Genomic DNA, 10714 nt, shown 5'->3' on the forward strand with positions numbered 1-10714 from the left:
GTTTGGTCACAACTTGTGGAGATGCATATTGCCGAACGGGAAAAACTTTCCTATATTCGAGGTAAGAGAAATCCACCAAAAGAGTTAGAAGATGGATATGAAAAATAGTATGCTGAAAATCAAAAGGTGAAGAGATGGTTGTTAATGTCCATGAGTCCAGAAATTATGAAGCATTACTTACGCTTACCCACCGCTCAAGAAATTTGGAGTGCATTATCAAAGGCCTTCTATGATGGAAGTGATGAATTACAAGTTTTCACTTTGAATCAAAAAGCCTTCACTGCCAAACAAAGCGGCAGGTCTCTTTCTAAATATTATGAAGAGTTGATTGAATTTTTTTGCGAATTGGACCATCGGGATAAGGTAGTCATGAAAGACTCTAAGGACATTGCAGCATATCGAAAATCCATTGAACGAAAATGGGTGCACATCTTTCTTGTTGGATTGGATGGTGACTTTAAGCAAGTTCGAGGAGAGATTCTATGCAAAGATCCTCTTCCGGATTTGGAAGAATGCTATGCATTGATTCGACGAGAGGCAGTGTGTCATGCTAATATGAAAGCAGAATCTGACAACCTTGACACCTCAACTATAGTAGTCCGACAACGATCAACCCAAAATTGGCAGGACCAATCCAAGACCAACCATCCTAAGGCAGACCCTAATATTGATAAGTCAACCTTCAAATGTACTCACTGTAATAAGACTAGTCATACCAAGAGTCGTTGCCTTGAAATTGTGGGATATCCAGACTGGTAGGATCATAATCGTGATCAACGGAAGAAGGATTGCAAGAAAACCTCGACTGCAGCTATTACCGAAATAAAAACAGAGGTTAATGTTGCTAAGAAAGCCTCTGCATTGGTAGCCGCTACAGATTATGATGGTAAGTTTTTAAATACTTCTACACTTGTTATTAATAGTGCATGGATAATTGATTATGGTGCTACAGATCATATGACTTTTGATTCTAAACAGGTCTCACCCCTTAGACATTCCTCACAAAAAATTGTTTCCACGACCAATGGTAACACAACCCCAATTATTGAGAAAGAATCCTTAACTCTTACTGATACTTTGAATTTGGATTCTATTTTAGTTGTTTCATCTTTAGATTACAATCTTTTGTCAATTTCTCAAATCACTGCAGCCTTATCTTATATTGTCATTTTTTGGTTTGAATTTTGTGTTTTTAAAGACATCCAAACAAGACAGACGATTGGTTATGGTATTAAGTAGGGAAAACTCTATTACTTGGACTTGCAATCAAATGATTCAAATAAGTTGCGACAAGCCTTGATGGCAAATGGATCTGAGGGGAAGAAGAAAAAGTCTGAAATTTGGTTGTGGCATCGATGTTTGGGACATGCTTCCTTTGGTTATTTAAAAAAATTGTTTCCTAGTTTGTTTACAAAGAGTGATATTTCTGGTTTCCGTTGTGATATTTGTGAATTGGCTAAAAGCCATCGTGCTTCGTTTCCGTTAATTTTGAATAAAAGTCTGTTTCCTTTTATGGTTATACATTCTGATGTTTGGGGCTCATCCAAAGTCCCAACTTTGAGTGGTTTGCGTTTGTTTGTTACTTTTATTGATGATTGTACCAGAATGACATGGTTATGCTTGATGAAGACCAAGGATAAAGTGAACTTGTTGTTTCAAAATTTTCATAAAATGATTGAGACTCAATACAATGCAAAGGTTCGGGTTCTACGTAGTGATAATGGTGGAAAATATCATAGTTCTGATCTTTAAAAGTATTTGGAAGGACATGACATCATTCATCAGATTACTTGTTCCAATATACCCCAGCAAAATGGAGTCTCTGAATGGAAAAATCGACACTTGTTAGAGGTTGTTCGTGCTTCCTTGATAGTAGCAAAAATACCAATATCTTATTGGGGAGAAGCAATCACATCTGTTGCATACTTGATCAATCGAGTACCTTCCAACTCAATTAACTTTCAAACACCTCTCCAAGCTCTTACTAATGTCATAGTTCCCCCAAACCTCCTCGTATTTTTGGTTGCATGGCATTTTTGCATCTACACAAACACCAACGCACTAAGTTAACTTCCCGTGCATTGCAATGTGTGTGTGTTGGATATGCATTGCACAAAAAGGGATATCGATGTTACCATCCTCCAACTCGACGAATGTTTATTACAATGGATGTAGTGTTTCATGAAGATTCGATGTATTTTTCATTTGAGTCTGAACTTCAGGGGGGGTACCAAAAAGAAATTCAGACTTTCAATTATGATTATCATATCTCTGAGGAGGATGAATCTGGACAATCTGAACTAGTAAACCAGGAAGCGGGTGAGTTGGATATGAGTGGTACAACTTTGGAACCAAGTAGTAATGACCACCCAGAAACTGAAGAAGTGATAGAAGAATGAAGAGACAGTACAATTGAACCATCACCACCATCTGAACAATTTAGGTCCGAAGATGTCTTCACTGAAATACCAAACCAATTGTCGTCTGTTAAGGGTGTTCTTAATTTGGAACTTGATCCATTCATGAAATGGTTACCACACCTTCATAATAGAGGTATTCCTAAACCCATATATGAACCTGAATTGTCTACCAAAGTCAAATATCCCATGAGCAATCATGTGTCTAACCATCGTTTGTCTGAATCAAATAAGTCATTTGTAAATCAATTATCTATTGTAACTATTCCTAACAGTGTGCAAGAACCTTAGTTGATCCAAGGTGGAAAGCAGTCATGAATGAAGAGATGAAATCATTGTAGAAGAATGAAACATGGGAACTCGTAGAATGTCCACCAAGAAAGAAGTCAGTTGGGTGTCGTTGGATCTATACTGTGAAGTACAAGGCATATGGTAGTATTGAACGATTTAAAGCAAGACTAGTAGCAAAAAGGTACACTCAAACTTATGGAATTGACTACACAGAGACATTTGCACTTGTAGCTAAGATCAACACAATTAGAGTATTACTATCTTTAGCTGCAAACCTGGATTGGCCATTACAACAGTTCGATGTGAAAAATGCATTTCTGCATAGCAAGTTATCTGAAGAAGTATATATGGATCTTCCACTAGGATGCATGGTGTCAAAAAAGCAATGTCAGAAGGTGTGCAAATTGAAGAAGTCATTGTATGGGTTGAAGTAATCCCCGAGAGCATGGTTTGGAAGGTTCACAAAGTCAATGAGAGCTTTTGGCTATCATCAAAGTAATTCAGATCACACTTTATTCCTGAAAAAGCAATATGGTAAGATTACAACACTCATTGTATATGTGAATGACATGGTAGTTACAGGAAATGATCTCAAATAAAGAAAAGCTCTGTAAAATTATCTATCTAGAGAATTCGAAATGAAAGATCTAGGTCCTCTCAAATACTTTCTTGAGATTGAAGTTTCTCGATCAAGTGAAGGAATTTTTTTGTCTCAAAGAAAGTATGTCTTAGATATTTTACAGGAGACTGGAATATCGGGATGTCAACATGTTGATACACCAATAGAAGAAGGCCTGAAATTGTGTGTTGAATCTAATCAAGTATCAACCGATAAGGGAAGATACCAGAGACTTGTGGGGAGATTAATGTACTTAGCTCATACAAGACCAGATCTTGCTAATGCATTAAGTGTAGTAAGTCAATACATGCATAATCCTGGAGAGCAACATATGAATGCAGTCATGCTTATTTTGATGTATTTGAAGAATGCTCCTGGGAAGGGAATTTTGTTCACTAAAAATGTTGATCATCAAAGTATAAAAGTATATACTGATGCTGATTGGGCCAGTGTAGTGGATGATAGGCGATCTACATCTGGTTATTTTACCTTTGTAGGTAGTAATCTTGTGACATAGAAAAGTAAGAAGTGGAATGTCGCCACTCGTTCAAGTGTAGAAGTGGAATTTAAGGGTATGGTTCTAGGACTTTGTGAGGCATTATGGCTAAGACTCCTCTTATAGGATTTAGATTTCCTATATAGGCAACCAATCCGATTGTTTTGTGACAATAAAGCCACATGTGATATTGCTCATAATCCAGTACAACATGATCGTACAAAGCATGTCGAGGTGGACAGATTCTTCATTAAGGAGAAGTTGGATGATAAGATTGTGGGATTGCCTAATATTTTATCAGAAGATTAATTGGCCGATATCCTCACCAAAGTTGCAGTCTCAAGTCGAGTGTTCTCAAAATTTTTAGACAAGTTGGGCATGTGTGACATCTATACACCAACTTGAGGAGGAGTGTTGAGATATTAGGAATGTTTAGATGTTAGGAATGTTGAGATATTAGGATATTAGGATATTAGTTGTTCTTTCCTTATATCATTCATTCCTTGTATCATTCTTTCCCATTCTTAGAATGGTGATTACCCTCTATATATACTCTGTACATGAACGAATGAAAAAATCAATGAAAAACTACCATTCATCAATTTGAAGAGGTACTGATGGGACCCACGAGATGTGAGAGGTGCAAACCCAACCATAAAAAATTGTAGCCTTAGGAAATAAATGAGGTTGACTGCTAGCTTGTGAAGATCTTAATTCGGTTGGCCAGGGAAGTGGAGGCAGCATGTGACTCCACTCATTGTGGCATAAATTAAATGGTTCGAGTCACCAAAACTGGGCATGGTGAGCTTGAGTGTACGCTAGCAAATGTCATAAAGGGCTTCATTGTCAAGAACCATACACTCGTTTGCATTCTCAACAAGCTGGTGAATAGAGAGTGTGGCACTGTCCATGGTGCCTGGCTCCAGATTCATGAGCACTACCCTGGGTACGAGCCTCCCATAATTCGCCTCGTTATAGTACAAATTGACTCACTCCAGTTGCAACTCTGTGCCGCCTTGGTAGCGCTCGGTGGAGTAGATGTCATGCTTAGCACAGACCACATCCCAGAACTTGGCTTCTATCTAATTCTTACATTGCCCACCCTGAGCATGAAAGATTTCACACATTTTTTTAGAGAGAGAGTGTGGGTTCTAGAGTAAGCAATATGGGGTCTGGGGAGATGAATGAGATTGGGGTGTGAAGAGAGGAAATGATGGGTGTGGAGATGAGTTCGGTGGGTATGAAAGGTGGTTTAGGCTTTCTGGTATTGGTCAAGGCAGTTGGAGTAGTGAAAGCAGGTATCAAATGCGTAAGGACGACAACCCTTATCATGGGACAAGCAAAGGAGAAGAACAACATTGTGAGGGTATTCCATGCAGATAGAACAGGTTGCATCTTCCTACCAAAGATTTTCAGCATTTGTTTGAGTAAGTTTTCTCTATAACATCGCATGACCTTTTCTCATCCATCATAAAACACTCGTGGGACCCATCAAGAGAAGCACACATTCGTCATTGTCGTTTCATTATGGTCCCTCACTATACATAACTAGAACCTTCTACAACTACTATGGAATTATCACCATTATTGCAAGAGGATGAAACCCATTCTTTATCATTGTTTGATGTCATAACATGGGAAGAATGAAAGAAATAGACTTAGCAGCTACCCAAAATCATCAAAATTTTATGAGTGTGTATATAGCATTCTATCCCATAAGAGGCACTCTGAGACCACTAGATGAGTCAAAATGTCCAAAAACACTAGATACCAAACCAAAAACCTGCCCATTTTCCATTTCTCCATTGCATCAAGGGATGACCAGCACAATGGGGCAAAAATACAATAGATAAGGAATGAGATGCATAGAACCGATCACAAAAGAAAGAAACACAAAGCGATAACCAAGTACTGCACTAAGCCACGTTTCACGTTAAAATCAATAGGCTTAAACGTAGGTGAGTGAATCCCAAGTGGTTTTAATAGAGAAACAGAGAATACAACAAAACTTACGATACGACACAACGGATTAGAGGCAAAATCAAATTATGCATAAAGAGAATCAGAAAAATGGGAGATGAAACAAAAAAAACAATCCTAGAAATCAGCTTAAATGAATGTATGATCCTCTGATATTCATACCCAAAATCAACAACAAACATGTGGGCCTCCGATAGCCACATCCAAGCATACAACAAATTACAGAAGTAGCAAATGAAAGAAACCCATAAAGTAGCAGGGGTGTTATAATGAAGAACTTACCTCTAGGAAAATGCAGACTGATGAATCTTTTCTCCTCTCTTTCTCTCGGTGCTTCCTCTAAAACTCTCTATCTCTGGTTTTTCATAGACCCCTCACTGTTTTCCTTCATCCAGCTCTTTTTTCTCTCAAGCAACATTTCCCCCTCCCTCTGGTTCTCAGCTGCTCTTTTCTTTGCTTTCACACACCATTTTTTCTACTCTCCACTCTCTACAGCTTACTCCAAAAAAACCTCCCCAACATCTTCTTTCTCCATGATTCGACTCATGGTAGCTTAGCTTTAAAGGCGTATCAACAAAATTTATACCTTAAATACTATTACTAAAGTAGCCAAGCTACTATAGCATAGTGGTTCTAGGATCGTTCACTGGGAAGGGTTTTCGCAAACACAAGTCATATTAAAATTAGGAAAATAGGTGATTTTCTTATGGATGTTAGCTTTAAAAGAAGATGTAAATGTTTTAGAAAGATTTAAACTAATCTAAGCTAACATTAAAGACTAAAATGAAAGGGTGTAAAAACAAGTTTCTCAAAGATAGGATAGCTATGCTCTGGCTCTTATGCAAACTGGAAATCTCAGGATAGGCTCCTCGCGTTGGGGTTGCAACTATGGTGATGCTTGCTTCCCGAACCGGTATGGATTTAGCAAATCAAGTTTTAATCCTTTAAAATGGCAAAACAGATGATAGTGAATTTCATCAATGGTTATTCACCTTAGACTTCCTTTGAATGGCTCGTAAGAGATAACTAATGGTCTATAGCCAAAAGCTTACCAAATATTGGCAACTCAAAGTCATTCCAAGTGATAAACTCACCTTTCAATGGCCATTGAAATTGGTTCTAACGGATTAATGCAAAACTTGGAATTGAAAACCTCACCTTCCAATAGCTCGTAGGAGATAACTAATGGATAGAAATCCAAAAGCTTATCAAGTATTGGCCGTTGGAAGTTGTCCAAAGGAAATAAAAACCAAACTTTGCATTAATGAACCTTTAATGAAAAACGTCTACCTTACCTTCCAGGTGCGAGAAATTTCCATGGGATTGCATCTAAGCCATCACATAACATCCATACTTTGAGAAACTAAAAGTTTTAGCCAATCATCCTCTGAGGAAAAGCCCTCAGAGGCTATTTGGCTTCCAAGAAAATAAAATAGTAAAGAGAAAAGAGAAACGAGAGAGCTCTGTATATCACTCAGTGTAAAACGTAACACGCATGTTCTATATTCCAAGAGTGTTATGCGAATTTCGCATAACACCTTGTGTCGTGCGAAATTTTCGCACAACCTGGAGCAATTGGCTTCCGAAGGCCATATCTTCCTCATTTCAGCTCCAAATCATACACGGTTTGAAGCGTTGGATTCTTGACTTCCAGAGCTTTGAAATGGTATATAGCATGTAAAAAATGGACTTTAGGAAGTGCTCCAAAAGTGCGAAAGAATACTGCAGCTGCTGTCCTCTTTGCTTCTCTTCACTTTGCTTGCTTTCCCTCTTTTCCATTGTTCTTTCCTTGCATACTTTGAACGACTTTGGCAAAGGGCTATGGAGCTCCAAAGCTTGGTTCTTCATGAATTTGAGCTTCCAAAAGCTTTGCCATAACTTGTCCAAGTAGATCCTCCATCATTTGGCATGCTTGAATTGATTCATAAGCTGATAAAAACATGTAAACTTGCCACAAAATGGTTAAAACCAATTACTAAGGACCTTAATGAATTAATTGGGTTAAATGAATATGATTACTACTCAAAGGTGCTTAAAACCATTATAATTAGGTCTACAAAATAGCACTTTTTGGTAGTAATCACTCCACCAGTCTTCCCCTGTAACGGCCTCAACTTTTTTTCATTTCTTCAAAACCACCCAAGAATATTCTATCATATGTGTCATTGGCTCATTCCTCCTTTAGCAAAACCACTGTGATTCTATAACAGCCTCTCTTGAGGCAACACGTGACTCTTTAAGAGCCCTCCACTTGGAAAAATAATCTACAAAGAATAAACCCCTAAATGGGGGTCTACACACTCTCTTTTAAAACTTACATATAAATAATCCAAATATTAAAGGGTGTTTATGGAAAAAAAATTGCTTTTCAAGTTTAAAACTGAAGGAGGTTAGATTTATAAATTTGAGATATTTTCATCCTTTTAATTGATTAATTCTAAATTATTTTATTATACATCAATGAATAAACATGCATTCTTAGGGATTCTCAACATTTTTGTTTTGTTAATTAGTTAAACTACCTTTATAACAAATTTGGGTTCATACATGAGCACTCCCCAGTCCCCACAATTACCACATTTACACAATCTTTTATAATACTTGCTTGTATTTAGGTTTGGTCACTTAAATTTAATTTTTCTTAAAAATAAGAAAGCAAAAATGAGTGATAGCTAAATGTGCATTTAAGGGTTATATACATTGAGGTATATGCTTCTCTTACCATAAATAGAGTGGTTCATATGATAAAAGCATGCACTTCAACTTATTCACATGTGTAGTGTTTTTAGGATTTGAAATGCTAATTCAATGTAAACCCCAAAATTTTGATGGACCTAAGTTCTATTAACATGTTTTATCTAGTTACACATGTGAACATCTAAAGAAGTCACCCCACTAAAATATTTCAAAATTAAATATATAAATTTAACAAAAAATTTCAAGGGATTTAGTATCATTTTTTAAATCATTTGATTTAGTGGTTTCAAATTAAGAAATTTGTATTTATAAATATCTAGCACTCCTAAAGGGACAATATTTAGTTATCACCATTATCATCTTAGGACTTAAAAGTTTCATCCTACCAAGCTTATGACTTCAAAGAAAACTCAAGTTCATATGGGAATAAGGTTAATAGGCAAATCATCATTAGCTTATCTAGATGTCACACTACAATAGTCTTATGACTCATAACAAATCAAAGGGATTACCTCCTCTTCAACTCAACTCAAAACTTTGTTCAACCATTTACCAAGATTGGTGGAAGAACGCAACAAACGTCAACCAACTACCATTATGTCTTCTCCTAAGGCAAGTAAGAAATTTTCCTTTCAGATAGGAAGACATTCGTTAGCATTGAAAGATTTAAGAGATAAATCCATGTATTTTAGCTTTAATGTCATTAGGAATACAACATCAAAAAAAAATATTATGTAAAAAAATACCCTTCAAAATCCAAAGATTCAAGAGATAAACCCATTTATTTCATTAATGATGTCAACTTGAGTGCAAACTCACATTCCAAATCATGGAGTACTAGAACTCAAGGAAAGGAAGTCTCCTTGAAGTGTTCAAACTTTTACATTATCCTTTTATGGTTGTGCCAACCACAATGATTAATCCCTAATGGGAAAACAATTAGTTGAGATAACTCAAAGTATTTCTATTATTTACTTGTGGCTTTTATGGTGCACTTTCTAGATATGTCATGGATGTATGACAACTCTAGGATGATTGCATACAATCAAATAAGTGGACTAGGGTTTTTATTTTTAGGGTGTAAGGAGAGGAATAAAGAATAAAGTTTATGATAAATAAAATAAAATAAAAATAGAAAGAAAGAAGATAAGAAGAGAAGAGATAGAAACCTTAGAATCTCACTAAAACCTTCTAGGAGTCTCACCTAGAAGAAAAATAATGGAGTATCACCATTGAGAATTGCAACAATTGCAAAAAAAAAATAAAAAATGTAACATTATTAATATTAATCAAAATTAATTTATAGGTTTCTTTAAGAAATCCAAAGTATATTAGGATTCTAATAGCTCATTATGACTCTAATTCTAATGGTCTTATAACCTAATTAGCTAATCTTAATTAGACTCCAAATACTAATCCTACTTTAATTCCAGCTAATGCTAATTCTAATTTATTTGAAATTAATATTAATCCTACTTAAAGTTTATTTATGTCTTTCCTTTTTTTTTTTTTTTCTTAAATCTATTTTAAAAGGTTTTTCCCTATCAATCCCTTCGACTTAAAAGAACTCAACTCCAACGAGTTAGATACTTGATGCAAATCATAGAGATTAAGATTAAACTTTTGAAAATCTATTGTTGTAATTCATATATTTTGAGAGTGTGGTTTGCCTCATCATTTCACCAAAACAATTTTGTATTCACTTTGTTGAGTAGACACAAGTTTATCTTCAAGAATATACTTGATCTTAGGACATAAGCTAAGATTAAATGGCAATTGAAGATTAGATTCTTCACTTACCTAGTTTTGATGATCATGGTAGACAAACAAATCTTCCATTTTAAATATTAAACTAAAATGCAATTCTAAAGAAAGTTTTAGCAAATACACATGCTCACCCAACCACTTTAGAACTGGAAATAAACCTATTTTCTTAGCTTGAAGCTTTTGATATGTGCCTAGATGAAATCTTTTTAGACGTGGATGAACCATTACTAAATCACCTTCTTGAAATCGAATATATCTTTGATGTGCATTCATTGCCTCTTTATAGTTCTTATTTCTAATTTTGTTTTTTTTTTCTCACATTTTTTCAAATTAGTGCATAGTAAGTACTATTTTTTGTTGTGCTTCCTTTGATTTCTTAATTAGTGGGACTTCATACGCATATTTCATTGGACGAAGGATCTCCTTACGTCCATTGTGTATGAGAGT

This window comes from Vitis vinifera, chromosome 15 (assembly GCF_030704535.1).
Source record: "Vitis vinifera cultivar Pinot Noir 40024 chromosome 15, ASM3070453v1".
NCBI classification, from domain to species: Eukaryota; Viridiplantae; Streptophyta; class Magnoliopsida; order Vitales; family Vitaceae; genus Vitis; species Vitis vinifera.